Raw genomic sequence first — 14,718 nt, 5'->3', positions numbered from 1 at the left:
CATGCGCTAATTATTTTGCGAAGCGAGTTTGACCCGGCAGTAATTCAAGGCAGGCGCATACTATATGCCCTGCGGCAATTCAAGGAAATACGATGTGTAAGAAATTGTAATGTGCCCCCATTGGCCAAAATTAATTAAAAAAAATAAAAATAAAGATATGTTCATAGAGACATACTGTCATAAATTGAAGCAAAGAAAAATTCCGAAAAAAAATAAATAAAAAAATAAATAACTAAAAGCAGTCTTTTTCTCACAATATGTCGACTTATTTCTTCTGAAATTGGGAACAATTTCTCATATTCTTTCTGTTTTTGTACTATTGCAATATTTTCCCGTAAAATTATGACTTTTTTTAATGTAAAATTATATAATTGTTCAACGCAAAATGGTGACATTTGTCATAAACAATTCTTACATTTATCACAATATTGTCATTTTTTGTTGTTCTTGTAAAATAATGACATTTTTTGAGTAAAATATTTTCTAAATTCAGATTATTATAATATTGCCAAAATGTTTAAGTTTTCTTATAAAGTTGTGCTTTTTGTTGAGTAAAATTATGACTCTTTTAATAAAATTGCCAAAATGTTAAGCTTTTCTTGTAAAACTGCGACTGCTATTGAGTAAAATTCCAAGTTTTATCACAATATCGCACAAATGTTCTGTTTTTGTTGTTTGATTTGTGTTGAGTCAATTGCCAATTTTTATTATAATACTGCAAACATTTTATTTTTTTTATTGTGTGAAATTGTGACCATTTTCTTGTGAAATTCCAACTCATCTTTCACAGCAAGCTTTTTTATTTTTATAATGGGGAGAGGGGCGTGGTCAAAGGTTCAAGGGTTCAAGTTTATTTGTCACATGCAGACTACACCACAGTGAAATGCTTTTTTCCATGCTCTTCAGATATTGCGTATAGTGGGATCCAAACACTAGTTGCAGAATCGAATACACTAAACACAAAAAAATACAAAAAAAAAAAAAAAGCTCTGATGTACATTAATTACAAGACAATTAAGTTGCACAATAAGTCAGAGAAGTTATGGTAGAAGTATCAGTACAAGTAGAAGTACAGTAGTCAAATACAGTACCAGTGCAATATTAAATAGTGTAACAATGTATACAGTATAGGAAGGAACAAATATGAAGGTGTCTACACGTTCCCTGCGAGCAGGGCGTGTGCAGGGGCCGGCCATGAAGCAGCAGACAGGTGAGTAGATACCTCAGCTGGAAGGAGTTATCTAATCACCTGTTCCCTTTATCAGCAGCGTTGGAAACCATGAGAGGGGGCTGGCGAATGAGAGTGGGACTGCCAGACGAAAGAGCAAAGTGAAGAGACAAACCTTGTGCATGAGCTGAAAAGCTAAAAGACTTTGAACATTTTGATGATTGTGAAAAACATTAAAACTTTTGTAACCGCTGCGCCAGGATGTGGTGTTTCCCGTGACGCAAACGAGGATCTGGGTCGGAGACCTTCCACAGTGGCGCCCGACAAAGAAGAATCCACAGAAAGATGTCGGCACCAACCCCCTGGAGGCACTTGGACAAGTGCTGGCCCAGATATCAACAGTCACAGCTGCTGACAACATTGATGGACAGAGCAGAGGCAACGGGAGGGGTGTCGACCATGAAGCGCATGGTGGGAGGGGAGGATGCCCAGACATTCCTGGACGTCTTCGAGGCAACATCAACATCAAGCAGCTGGCCGGAAGAAGAATGGGGCGCAAAACTGCTGCCGCTCCTGGTGGGGGAGGCACAGCGGGCGGTGTTGAGTCTCCCGGCAGCCTCCGTCATGCCATCCTGGACCGGGTCGGCAGCAGCCCCGAAGACCACCGCCGAAGAGTCAGAGCGATGAAGCTGGAGCCAGACGGCCGGCCTTTTGTCTTCGCGCACCAGCTGAGGGACGCAGCGACCCGGTGGCTCCAGCCCATCGGGCAAGATCAAAAAATGCTGGAAGCCATCATCCTGGAGCATTTCCTGGATGCCATCCCGACCCGGACCTCAGCTTGGGTGAGGTATCACAGCCCCTCGGACGTCAAAGCAGCAGTGAGGCTGGCGGAGGAACACCTGGCGGTCCAGCGGGAGGCAACACCAAAGACGGCTGCGGGACCCACCTCAGCGCCCCGCCGTCGACTCGCCCGGCGATGGGGGTGGGTAGAAAATACACACACACACACACACACACACACACACACACACACACACACACACACACACACACACACACACACACACACACACACACACACACACACACACACACACACACACACACACACACACACACACACCACAAAGGAGGGGACACGGGGATATAACAACCATGTTTCTTACATGTTGCAGGGTACCAGCCCTGCGGAGAGGGCGCTTCCCTCGCAGAGGGCCCCTCAACTGCAAGGGCCGGTGTGTTGGGGGTGCGGACAGCCCGGTCACGTGCGGCGGGAGTGCTTCATGATGGAAATGGGGCAGGTGATGCGGGTTGTTGGGCCTCCAGCACCCGCCCCGGTGCTGGAGGCCATGTACCTCCATGTACCCCGTAAGGGTACATGGGGGTACATACCGAACGATGGTGGATTCGTGCTGTAAGCAGTCCCTGATCCACCAAAACCTGGTTCGACCCGGGGTTTTGAGGCAGGCAACACGGGTGACAATCAGGTGTATTCATGGGGATGTGCACGAATACCCTATTGTACCAGTGGAAATTGTATATGGCAAGCAAAAACATAAGGTTAAAGTTGCCGTAAGCGCGCAACTCACGCACCCCGTAATTCTAGTGACAAATTGGCCGCGATTTAATCTTTTATTGACACAATGTGTGGGGGTGCGTTCACGGACAGTAGGCGAGGGGAGTATCCTTCATCCGGGAGTGCCAAGCGGGAACCGGTGGGGGCTTCGCGGGAGACCCCCCCCGTCCCCTCTGTGGCCACCTACGGAGGACTTTCCCCTCGAGCAGTCCCGTGATGAAACCTTGCGCGAGGCCTGGGACACGGTCAGCTGGTGTGCCCGGGGAAAGCGCGGGTATTCCCCCATTTTTCAATTATTAGGGATAGACTATACCGAGTGGGCCGTGACATGCAAACCGGGGAGGAACAGACCCAGTTGTTGGTGCCAAAACGCCACCGGGAAATGATTTTCCACGCGGCGCACGTTAACCCAATGGCTGGACATTTAGGGTATGACAAAACACTTAATAGGGTCATGGTCCGATTCTATTGGCCAGGCCTCCAGGCTGATGTGCGCCGGTGGTGCGCTGCCTGCCCGGACTGCCAGCTGGTGAACCCAGCGGCCACCCCAAGGGCACCGATACGGCCATTGCCGCTCTTAGAGGTCCCGCTCGATAGAATTGGCATGGACCTCATCGGACCATTTCACCTGAGCACACGGGGATACCGCTTTGTTTTAGTCCTGGTGGATTACGCAACACGGTATCCCGAATCAGTGCCTTTGCGCTCTATCCCTGCCAAGAGCGTTGCGCAAGCACTGTTTCAGGTCATCTCCAGAGTTGGAATCCCGAAAGAGATTTTGATTGACCAGGGCACGTCCTTTATGTCGCGCACCATAAAAGAACTGTACGGATTAATGGGGATAAAAGCGATCCGCACCAGCGTGTACCATCCACAAACGGACGTACTGGTGGAGAGATTGAATAAAACGCTGAAAACAATGATGCGTAAGTTTATGCATGAGGACAAAAAGAATTGGTATAAATGGTTGGATCCGCTAATGTTTGCGATGCGGGAGGTACCCCAGGCCTCACTTAGTTTTGCACCGTTTGAGTTGTTGTACGGCCGGAGGCCTCGCGGAGAGCTGGACGTCATTAAAGAAAGCTGGGAGGAGGGTCCAAGCTCCAGCAAAAACTAAATACAATACGTCTTGGACATGCGAGCAAAACTCCACCAGGTGGGGCGCTTGTCACGTGAGAATTTGCTCCGTGCCCAAGAGCGTCAGCGGTGCACGTATAACCGGGGGACCCAACTGCATAAATTCACACCGGGAGAGAAAGTGCTTGTATTACTTCCAACTTCAAGCTCTAAATTACTTGCAAAGTGGCAAGGACCCTTTGAGGTCACACGGCAAGTGAGTGATGTCGACTCTGAGGTTCGGTGCTCGGACCGACGGGGGTACACGCAGTTGTATCATATCAACCTACTGAAGGCCTAGAGACAGGCGCAGCCTGTTTCCATGGCGACAGTAGTGAAGGAGGAAGAGGAGTTGGGGCCAGAGGTCCCGCACTCTGGCCCGACCCTTCGGCTTTCCTGTGACGACCAGCTCACATTGGCCCAGCGAGCGGAGGTAGCTGAGTTACAGCGGCGCTAATGTGACGTGTTCTCAACGCGACCCGGACGCACAAATCTCATCCGACACCATATTGAGACTAGCCCGGGGGTTACGGTGCTGTCTCGGCCTAATAGGCTTCCCGAACACAAGCGCAAAGTAGTGCGGGAGGAATTAAAAACCATGCTTAAGATGAAATGATAGAAGAATCTCATAGCGCATGGTGTAGGCCCATTGTTCTGGTGGGGAAAATGGATGGGACCGAGCGGTTCTGTGTAGATTACCGCAGGGTGAATGAACAATCACGTTTTGACGCATACTGGGTCGACGAGCTCCTGGATCGGCTGGGCACTGCTAATTTTTTCACGACACTGGATTTAACCAAGGGCTACTGGCAGATTCCCTTGTCAACAGAGTCCTGAGAAAAAACGGCCTTCTCTACTCCTGACGGCTTGTGGTCCGAGTAGAGACTTAAGGCGCGCCGGCCACCAATTTGTGACACTTCCGTTTGGCTTGTTCGGTGCGCCCGCCACGTTCCAGCGTCTCATGGACCGCGTACTGCGGCCCCACGCTGCATACGCGGCTGCCTACCTGGATGATGTCAGGGCTCACTGCCAACCCGGCGAAGTGCATGGTTGGCCGGAGTGAGGTACAGTATCTGGGGTACCACTTGGGAGGGGGGAAGGCGCGGCCACATATAGACAAAACAGCAGCGATCGCAGCCTGTCCACACCCTAAGACAAAAAGAGGTGAGGTAGTTTTTGGGACTGGCAGGGTATTACCTCCGGTTCATTCCGCGGTTCGTGGATTTGACTGGCCCATTGACTGACCTCACCCAAAAGGGTGCTCCAGAACTGGTCCAGTGGACAGAGCAGTGCCAGCGGGGATTTGAGAAGGTAAAGAAAGCACTCTGTGAAGAGCTGCACATGCCTAACTTTGACATCCCTCTCTATCTGCAGGCGGACGCGTCGGGTCGGGGACTGGGGGTGGGGCTGTCCCAGCGCGTGGAGGGCGTCGACCGCCCCGTATTGTATCTCAGCCGAAAGCTCTCGGTTTGGGAGGCGAGGTCAAGCACGGTGGAGAGGGAGTGCCTTGCCATCCGGTGGGCGGTCGGGTCCCTCCGCTACTACCTTTTGGGGCGCGCCTTCAGTCTCTACTCGGACCACAAACCGCTTCAGTAGCTCTACCGCATGAAGGACGCCAATGCACGGGTCACCCGGTGGTACCTTGCACTGGAACCCTACAACCTCCGGGTGGTCCACAGGCCGGGTACTCGGCCTGAATCGGGCGGTGGAGGCATGTGGAGAGGGGCGTGGTCCACGCGTGCAGGGGCCGGCCATGAAGCAGCGGACAGGTGAGTAGATACCTTAGCTGGAACGAGTTATTTAATCACATGTTCCCTTTATCAGCAGCGTTGGAAACAATGAGAGGGGGCTGGCGAATGAGAGTGGGACTGCCAGATGAAAGAGCAAGCTGAAGATACAAACTTTGTGCATGAGCTGAAAAGCTAAAAGACTTTGAACATTTTGATGATTGTGAAAAACGTTAAAACTTTTGTAACCGCTGCGCCAGGGTGTGGTGTTTCCCGTGACGCAAACGAGGATCTGGGTCAGAGACCTTCCACATATATATTATTAATGTTGTAAATACAGATTTTAATATACCTAAAATGGTTCATCCTAAAGAGGTAGGTAAAAAATACAAGAAAATGTGTGTGTGTATGTGTGTGTGTGTGTGTGTGTGTGTGTGTGTGTGTGTGTGTGTGTGTGTGTGTGTCAACTTGCTGTGGAGCTGTTAAAAAAACATAATGTTTCATGAACAAACATTTGCATAAAGCAAACAAATTATTCTCTGCCATGTTGATAATATTTAAAACACGAATGTGATGTGTTAGAGGTGCACTTATTAAAGTTAAACATCTTCTATCTGTCAGCAATTAAGTGTGATCAGGTAATAATGAAGTATAGACAAACTATGATTAATCACGTTTAAAATCTGTGTAGTTTTGAGAAGGATCGACAGGATATTAAGTTTGCGTGTCAACATATTTGGACAGCTGGAAATAAGAATATTAGACACATTTGTCTATTCAGAAAATACATGTTATAGTTGTATAGCTGCTGGATGAATGGGCTGATTAAAACACATTTCATCAATTTGTTTTGGTGTCTCTTATTAACAACAAAAAAAAAAAAGTATTGTTCTTGTAATATGCATTTTCTTGCCATGGATCATTTCGTCACCGCAGGTTCTATTGTCCAGGCCACGCTTCAATATACTCCTGAATACATGGTACATGTCATATTTGTGTGCTGCATGTCAACAACATGACGAAACGCTACAGGTTGGACCACATAATGCCACAAATGTTGGGGGAAATGAGTGTCACCATGGTGACAGCCAATATCCATGCAAAAACCAAATTTAATTTGTTCACAATTATACACACTGTCTTAGGAGGTCACCCTCAAGAGGGTACCCAACATTTTTAAGTTTGCACAAGCTATTTAGGACTTGAATCTTAGTCGATCAGGCCCTAAATGTCCAGGAAGTTATGTCATTAAAGAACCTGATCTCATGAGACATTTGCACAAAAAAATAATCATTTGTAATGTTTGTTTTTTTAACAACGTTAAAAATTTCCATTAATGAACATCACATATTTTCACTTTCACGATTCAACATGTCCGAAAAGGAGTTGAAAGAAGCGGATCTTATTTAATCCTATCTCTTCCTCATATCTCAGCATTCACTGCAAGTCTGTTTGCTCACTTCCCGTGTGATACATGTTACTGTTTTCTAATAGACAGAGGGGAAAAAATGGGGGAAAAAATACTAAATTTCAGTAATTGAAAGAAGAATAATGCACTAAACCTAGGAAAACTGACTTTTGGGTTATGACCGCCATTTTGCAAGGCATCGGCCTATTCTGTTTTGGGTTTTTAACTCTTTGACCTCGGGGCCCACTCAAATATTAACACTGAATTACTAATCAAACTCTCGATTTTAAATAATATTCAGTAATTATATCTAACCTACTTACAGGTTACAACGTTGTCAAATGATATGAAACCATGGTTTAATCACAAAGAGTATTTATTTAACACATTAAGACGTAGACTTAGGTCAGACTGATTTGAAAAATAAGTACTAACCAAATATACTGCATAAGAAAGGACTCATCAATAACTGACCAAAAATAAATAAACATACTAAATTAATAATGAATGTTTCTTAACTAAACGTCTCATAAAATTTAATTGCTAATGAAAATACAGCTTCATCACTTTAGTCATATTTTTTGTGCAGAAAAAACTCGTCTTTGACCATAACTCCAGACTTCTTGTTTGATTGAGATCGTCATTACTGCCACAAGTGGTGCAAAAGTGTATTAAAAGTGAGTACCGCTGCAGCCCACGCAGACCACAGCTGAGAAGCAGATATTGTTGGTGGGCCTTTAGGGGGCTATGGTTTAAAAACACCAGTGTAAGACACCTTATTGAAGATTTTAGTAGATTTACTTTGCTTTTTCTTTGGCTTATTGTGACTTTTTGCAGATGTCAGTGTTGAGATTCAAACCCAGAACCAATCTGTGTGGCAGATGTGTTAACCAAATAAGCACCGTGCTGCATATTTCTACACTTTTTAACTTTCTACAAAATGAAACCACAGGCCCCTAATTCACTGATTTTTGCTGTTCATTCACAAAGTCTTAGCCATGTCCAATAGTTGTCTCATTGTCTTTCCTATCTCTTCACATTCAAGCAGCGTACAGCACCGCACAGCTGCAGCTCCCGAGAGAGGCGATAACATAATTGTCTGCCATTACGTTGCATCAGATCGACTGTAATTTCATATAATCTGTGGATTTTGACTCATTAACATTTATATCAGCTCAAGAACAAGTAATGAGCTCGTTTGGATAAGCAAACTGAAGCAAACTTGATTAATGTGAATTTGTGGGAAGCTTATGAAATATACATTTACCAGACGACACGTGACGTAAAATTGAAGAGTTGTTTTTGGAATACAGATGTAAAGTCTGTGAACGAATCAAGTTTTTGAACAGTTCTTGTAAGTAAACTATTCGCAGTTGAAAGCCGTTCGTTTGGGAGCCGTTTTTACTATGCACACTTACAAACCCAAAAACCAGTGAAGTTGGATGTTTAAATGGTAAATAAAAAGAGAATACAATGATTTGCAAATCCTTTTCAACTTATATTCAATTGAATGGACCGCAAAGACAAGATACTTAACGTTCCAACTGAAAACGTTGTTATTTGTGGCAAATATTAGCTCATTTGGAATTTGATGCATGCAACATGTTTAAAAAAAACTGGCACAAGTGGCAAAAAACACTGAAACAGTTGAGGAATGCTCATCAAACACTTATTTGGAACACCCCCCAGGTGAACATGCTAACTGGGAACAGGTGGGGGCCATGATTGGGTTTAAAAGCAGCTTCCATGAAATATTCAGTCATTCACCAACAAGGATAGTGCGAGGCACACCACTTTGTGAACGAGCAAATTGTCCAAGAGTTTAAGAAAAACATTTATCAAGCTATTGCAAGGAATGTAAGGATTTCACCATCTAAGGTCTGTAATATCATCAAAAGATTCAGAGAATCTAGAGAAGTCACTGCACGAAACATTGAATGCCTGTGACCTTGGATCCCTCAGGCGGTACCGCATCAAAAACCGGCATCAGTGTGTAAAGAATATCATCACATGGGCTCAGAAACACTTGAGAAAATTACGGTTGGTCGCTACATCTGTAAGTGCAAGTTAAAACTCAAAGCGAAAGCCATTTATCAACAACACCCAGAAACACCGCCGGCTTCACTGGGCCCGAGCTCATCTAAATTGAACTGATGCAAAGTGTAAAAGTGTTCTGTGGTCTGACGAGTCCACATATTCAAATTGGTTTTGGAAAATGTGGATGTTGTGTCCTACGGACCAAAGAGGAAAATAACCATCCCGATTGTTCTAGGCGCACAGTTCAAAAGCCAGCATGTGTGATGGTATGGGGGTGTATTAGTGCCCAAGGCAGGGGTAACTTACACATCTGTGAAGGCACCATTAATGCTGAAAGTTACATACAGCTTTTGGAGCAACATATGTTGCTATCCAAGCAACGTTATTATGGACGCTCCTGCTTATTTTAGCAAGACAATGCCAAGCCACGTGTTATGACAGTGTGGTTTCATAGAAAAAGAGTGTGGGTACTAGACTGGCCTCCCATTGAAAATGTGTGGCGCAATATGAAGCCTGAAATACCACAATGGAGACCCCGGACTGTTGAACAACTTAATTTGTACATCAAGCAAGAATGGGAAATAATTTCACCTGACAAGCTTAAAAAAATGGTCTTCTCAGTTTCCAGTGTTGTTAAATGGAAAGGCCATGTAACACAATGGTAAAAAATGCCCCTATGACAACTTTTTTGCAATATCTTGTCTTTGCAGTCTATTCAATTGAATATAAGTTGAAAAGGATTTGCAAATCACTGTATTCTGTTTTTATTTACGAATTATACAACGTGCCAACTTCACTGGTTTTGGGTTTTGTACATACAGCATCACCCGACTGGCAATGGGACTAGAAAACGAGTCAGAGCCAAAGGAAGCATAGCAACATTTTGATTTGTGTTTTTTATTAAAATTATTCTTATTTTTAAATGTTTTAGGTTTATATTGGGATTATTTTTATTCACATTTCTAGTTAATTGTTCTGAAGTGGTTCAAGTTCAAGCGTTTTATTTATTTATTTTTTCACTTATTATTTACGCACGTTTTTCTGTAGTCTTAAAATGATGTTGTGCTACAAAGTTTTTTTTTGGTGCGCAAAAATTCAAAGTATTAACGTCACTGTTAATGCATATGGAAAATGCCACCCACCTTATGGAATGTTTAACAATAAAAACACAACAAAAATGCAATTATTGTCAATATTTAATAATAGCTCCCAACAATAGAAAAAAAATTCTATAGATTTTGAATATTCTGAGCCACATGCTGTTCCTTTAGTGAAAAAAAAACCCAACAATTAAGAGAAATTTAACAAGCCAGTCTTTTGAACAGATCTTTGAAAGAAATGGTTCCTTAAGATACAGCTCCCTTCAAAGAGCCATTGATCTATTCCCGATTTTGGAAATTCTGCCTTATAAACATAATCATTCTTAAATTTGATTGACGCAGAGATTTTTTTAATATTTTGGTTAACCAATGTGAGAGAGTGCAATACGCAGAAATAGAAGATGTGCAAATGACTACAATAATAAACATATTGTTAAGTATCAATACTGACATGTGATGTCCAGATACAATACTTATTTGCAGAAGAATTGATACTAGTCAGATGTGGTGCCCCTTTTTCTCTCAAGGCAGCATCAGGCAGACAGGTATCTCCCTCTCATCATCACCGCAAAAATAACTACAATTTGCAATTTTGCTTGAATGTCCAAGGTGAGTGGGCTGTGCAGTCGATTGTATATTTCCCATTCATTTTAAATGGGGAGAAAATTCCCGGAAATTTCGTGATAACTGGGAATTTTAGGAAAGGGAAAACATGTTTTGCGTTCAATATATCAGAAGAGTTGTGTGGTTGAAATGCAAAAAAGTTTGAGGATTTATAGCATTGTAGAACTATGAATACGTCCATTCATGTAAATGGGAATGTTCTGGAAATATGGGTATTTCTGGAAAACTGGGAATTTTGGAAAATCTTGATACTCGCAATTGTCCCAAATTATATAAATGTGTTGTATTTTTCCTAATCGGTTGATAAATGTTGACGTAGCAACGAATTGAATTGAAAATGGGTATTTCGGGATTCCTGAAATTTCAGAAAAATCATGAATTTGTAAGAAAAAAAAATGGCAATGTCGAAGGTGGAAAGGACACAAATGGTTTAAAATTGCGGCCTGAGAAGGTTTCCAGGAAAAGGTGAAAATAGGGCTTTGGAAAACTGGGAATTCCTGGAATTTTTTTGAAATGTCAGTTGGATTGTCTAAAGTGAGTGGAGTGTGTGGTTGGTGGAACAGTTCAAATCGGTTGAGAAATGTGTATTGTACAAGTTTGAAAATGTCCCATTCATTTTCAAAAGGAAAAAATTACCCGCAAACCGTGAATTCTGGGAAATCTGGGATATATTATACAAGTTTTTAAATAATTTTGTCAAAAAGATTCAACCGTCACTAAGCTAACATTAACAGCTGAGCTAAAATGCTGCTCTGAGCGCGTCCTCTGTGACGTCACACATCACTCGACAAACGGCACACACGCTCTGCTCTCATGAAACGTCTCTGAACTGCATATGCCAGATATTTGAAGTTTTGTTTTGAAGTAACACATGACTTACTTTCTCTAGTAATTATTCACATTCATTAAATATTAATTATGTTAGAAATCCAATTACTTTTTTGAAAAAGTAACAACTATATTTATTTATTTTTTTTAAAAGTAATTTTCCAAACACTGCTCTCACTGTATCAGGACAGAGTATTCCATTAAATCCTGCAGGCGTACCTAATTAAGTGACTGACAAGGGTATAGGGCCACATCCATGCAAAAAAGCACTTAACTTTACAGACTTTTGGGCAATTAAATGTGAAGAAACACATTAATGAGTCTTAAATGGCGCGGATCAAAATGTTGTGTGCAATTAAGATGAGTCCGTAGCTTTACGTGTCACAGACTCTGAATCAGTTGCAGTGTTGATACCTTAACAAGGTAATGGATGGAAGGAGCATGCAGTTGTGCATCTTCTCTTTGGACCCTCCATCCCGGACCAGTCGATGGACCAGACAGGCCGGGGATTACTAAATCACATAGATCCCACGGACAGACAGATACGCATCAATAGGCGGACGCTGCTTTTGAATATTCACTCTAACGTCTGGTGGCCGGCTGCATATTAATTGTGAACGGAAAACTTGTCCTTTTCTCTTTAAGTGAGAAAATAACAGTGGTTCTTTGCTGGCCTAACATAAATCATGATCATAAATTAATGAAAGTTTATTTAGTTTTTAATTTAGCCTCCATAAGTATACAAACCTATTCATCATGTTTTCTTCGTGTCATATTCGGCTCCAACGTTGCTTGTTTTTACATTAAATCTTTTATTTAACCAGCTAGCTTGTTGCTAGAGCTGGATGAATTGTTCCGGAGCCTTCTGAATCAACATAATGCAAACCAACGGAACACATACAGTTGATTGACAGATGCGATAGCCAATCAGATCACGAGTTGTTGACAGTAACCCATTTAGGTAGCCTGAGGTAAAAGTTACCATAATTGGATACTCCCTTGTCACTCCCAAGTGAGTATCCAATCACAAGTTTGCAAAAGCAGTAAATGTTACACCTGACCTAGCAGAGAAATTACCGGTAGTCACTTTTTTAACCTATGAACAAGGAAAGCAAAACGTTGATTAGGTGCCAGATATATATTTGGAAGGCCATTTTCAACAAGGATATTTAAAGAGAAATTACATCTTGTGAGTGGAGGTCAGCCGGCTTCGGTAGCTAGCTAAGCGGCGGTGAATTGGTAAAATGCCCGCCACTTCCACTCGAATCAACCGACTACGAGGGGTACCGCTGGCTTATACGACATCAGAATCAGATTTACTTTATTAATCCCCGAGGGGAAATTAAGATTTTCAGCACAATCCCATTGAAGATCAGACAAACATTACAGGGAGAGAGAACAGGATCGGCGCGCCTTACAAAAAAGGTCTAACCCACAAAAAAAAAAACATTCACTCTAAATCGGGGCCCCTGGAGAGGGGGTCCAGACTGAGGCCAAGGAAAAAATACTCATAGCCATAGCACACATAAGCATGTGTGTAAGACGGAAACATCAAAAAACACAAAGGACATTAAAGACATTAAAAGAGCAGAGCTGATGCAACCAGCTGCCACTCCAGCAGTGCCACTTCTACACACAGCCACAACAGTAAAACAACAACAAAAAAATATACATTGGGGCAAAAAAGTATTTAGTCAGCCACCGATTGTGCAAGTTCTCCCACTTAAAATGATAACAGAGGTCTGTAATTTTCATTTTAGGTACACTTCAACTGTGAGGGACAGAATTTGAAAAAAAAAATCCAGGAATTCACATTGTAGGAATTTTAAATAATTTATTTGTAAATTATGGTGGAAATTAAGTATTCAGTCATTTCAAACTAGGAAGATCTCTGGCTCTCACAGACCTGTGACTTCTTCTTTAAGAAGCTCTTCTGTCCTCCACTCGTTACCTGTATTAATGGAACCTGTTTGAACTCGTTATCTGTTTAAAAGACACCTGTCCACAGCCTCAAACAGTCAGACTCCAAACTCCACTATGGCCGAGACCAAAGAGCTGTCGAAGGACACCAGGAAAATACTGTAATTGTAGACCTGCACCAGACAAGGAAGAGTGAATCTACAATAGGCAAGCAGCTTGGTGTGAAAAAATCAACTGTGGGAGCAATTATCAGAAATGGAAGACATACAAGACCACTGATAATCTCCCTCGATCTGGGGCTCCATGCAAGATCTCATCTCCTGGGGTCAAAATGATCATGAGAACGGTGAGCAAAAATCCCAGCTCCACACGGGGGGACCTGGTGAATGACTTGCAGAGAGCTGGGACCAAAATAACAAAAGTTACCATCAGTAACACACTACGCCAACAGGGAATCAAATCCTGCAGTGCCAGACGTGTACCCCTGCTTAAGCCAGTGCATGTGCATGCCCGTCTGAAGTTTGCCAGAGAGCACATGGATGATACAGCAGAGGATTGGGAGAATGTCATGTGGTCAGATGAAACCAAAATAGAACTTTTTGGTATAAACTCAACTCGTCGTGTTTGGAGGAAGAAAAACACTGAGTTGCATCCCAAGAACACCATACCTACTGTTAAGCATTTGCTCCAAAACCTGTATGGACCATTCAGCATTAATGGTGCCTTCACATATGTGTAAGTTACCCATGCCTTGGGCACTAATACACCCCCATACCATCACAGATGCTGGCATTTGAACTTTGAGCCTATAACAATCCGGATGGTTATTTTCCTCTTTGTTCCGGAGGACACCACATCCACAGTTTCCAAATATAATTTGAAATGCGGACTCGTCAGACCCCCATCCATCCATCCATCCATCCATCCATTTTCTCCCGCTTATTACCTTTTGGGGTTGCGGGGGAAGCTGGCGCCTATCTCAGCTACAATCGGGCGGAAAGCGGTGTACACCCTGGACAAGTCGCCCCCTCATGGCAGACTTGTCTGTCCACAGAACACTTTTCCACTTTGCATCAGTCCATCTTAGATGAGCTAGGACCCAGCGAAGCCAGCGGCATTCCTTGGTGTTGTTGATAAATGGGTTTTGCTTTGCATAGTAGAGTTTTAACTTGCACTTACAGGTGTAGCAACCAACTTTAGTTACTGACAGTGGT

The 14,718-nt window shown here is 43.2% G+C and overlaps 1 protein-coding gene across 2 annotated transcripts in view; it reads right to left on the bottom strand.

Moving 5' to 3' along the window:
- The window catches only part of kiaa0825 (KIAA0825 ortholog), a 523,244-nt gene that overhangs the window by 59,004 nt on the left and 449,522 nt on the right, over positions 1 to 14,718 (bottom strand). The window lies entirely within an intron of this gene.

This window comes from Nerophis ophidion, linkage group LG07 (assembly GCF_033978795.1).
Source record: "Nerophis ophidion isolate RoL-2023_Sa linkage group LG07, RoL_Noph_v1.0, whole genome shotgun sequence".
Classification (NCBI taxonomy): Eukaryota; Metazoa; Chordata; class Actinopteri; order Syngnathiformes; family Syngnathidae; genus Nerophis; species Nerophis ophidion.
Note: the sequence above shows the minus strand (reverse complement) of the source record. Positions and strands in the feature narration are given on the sequence as shown.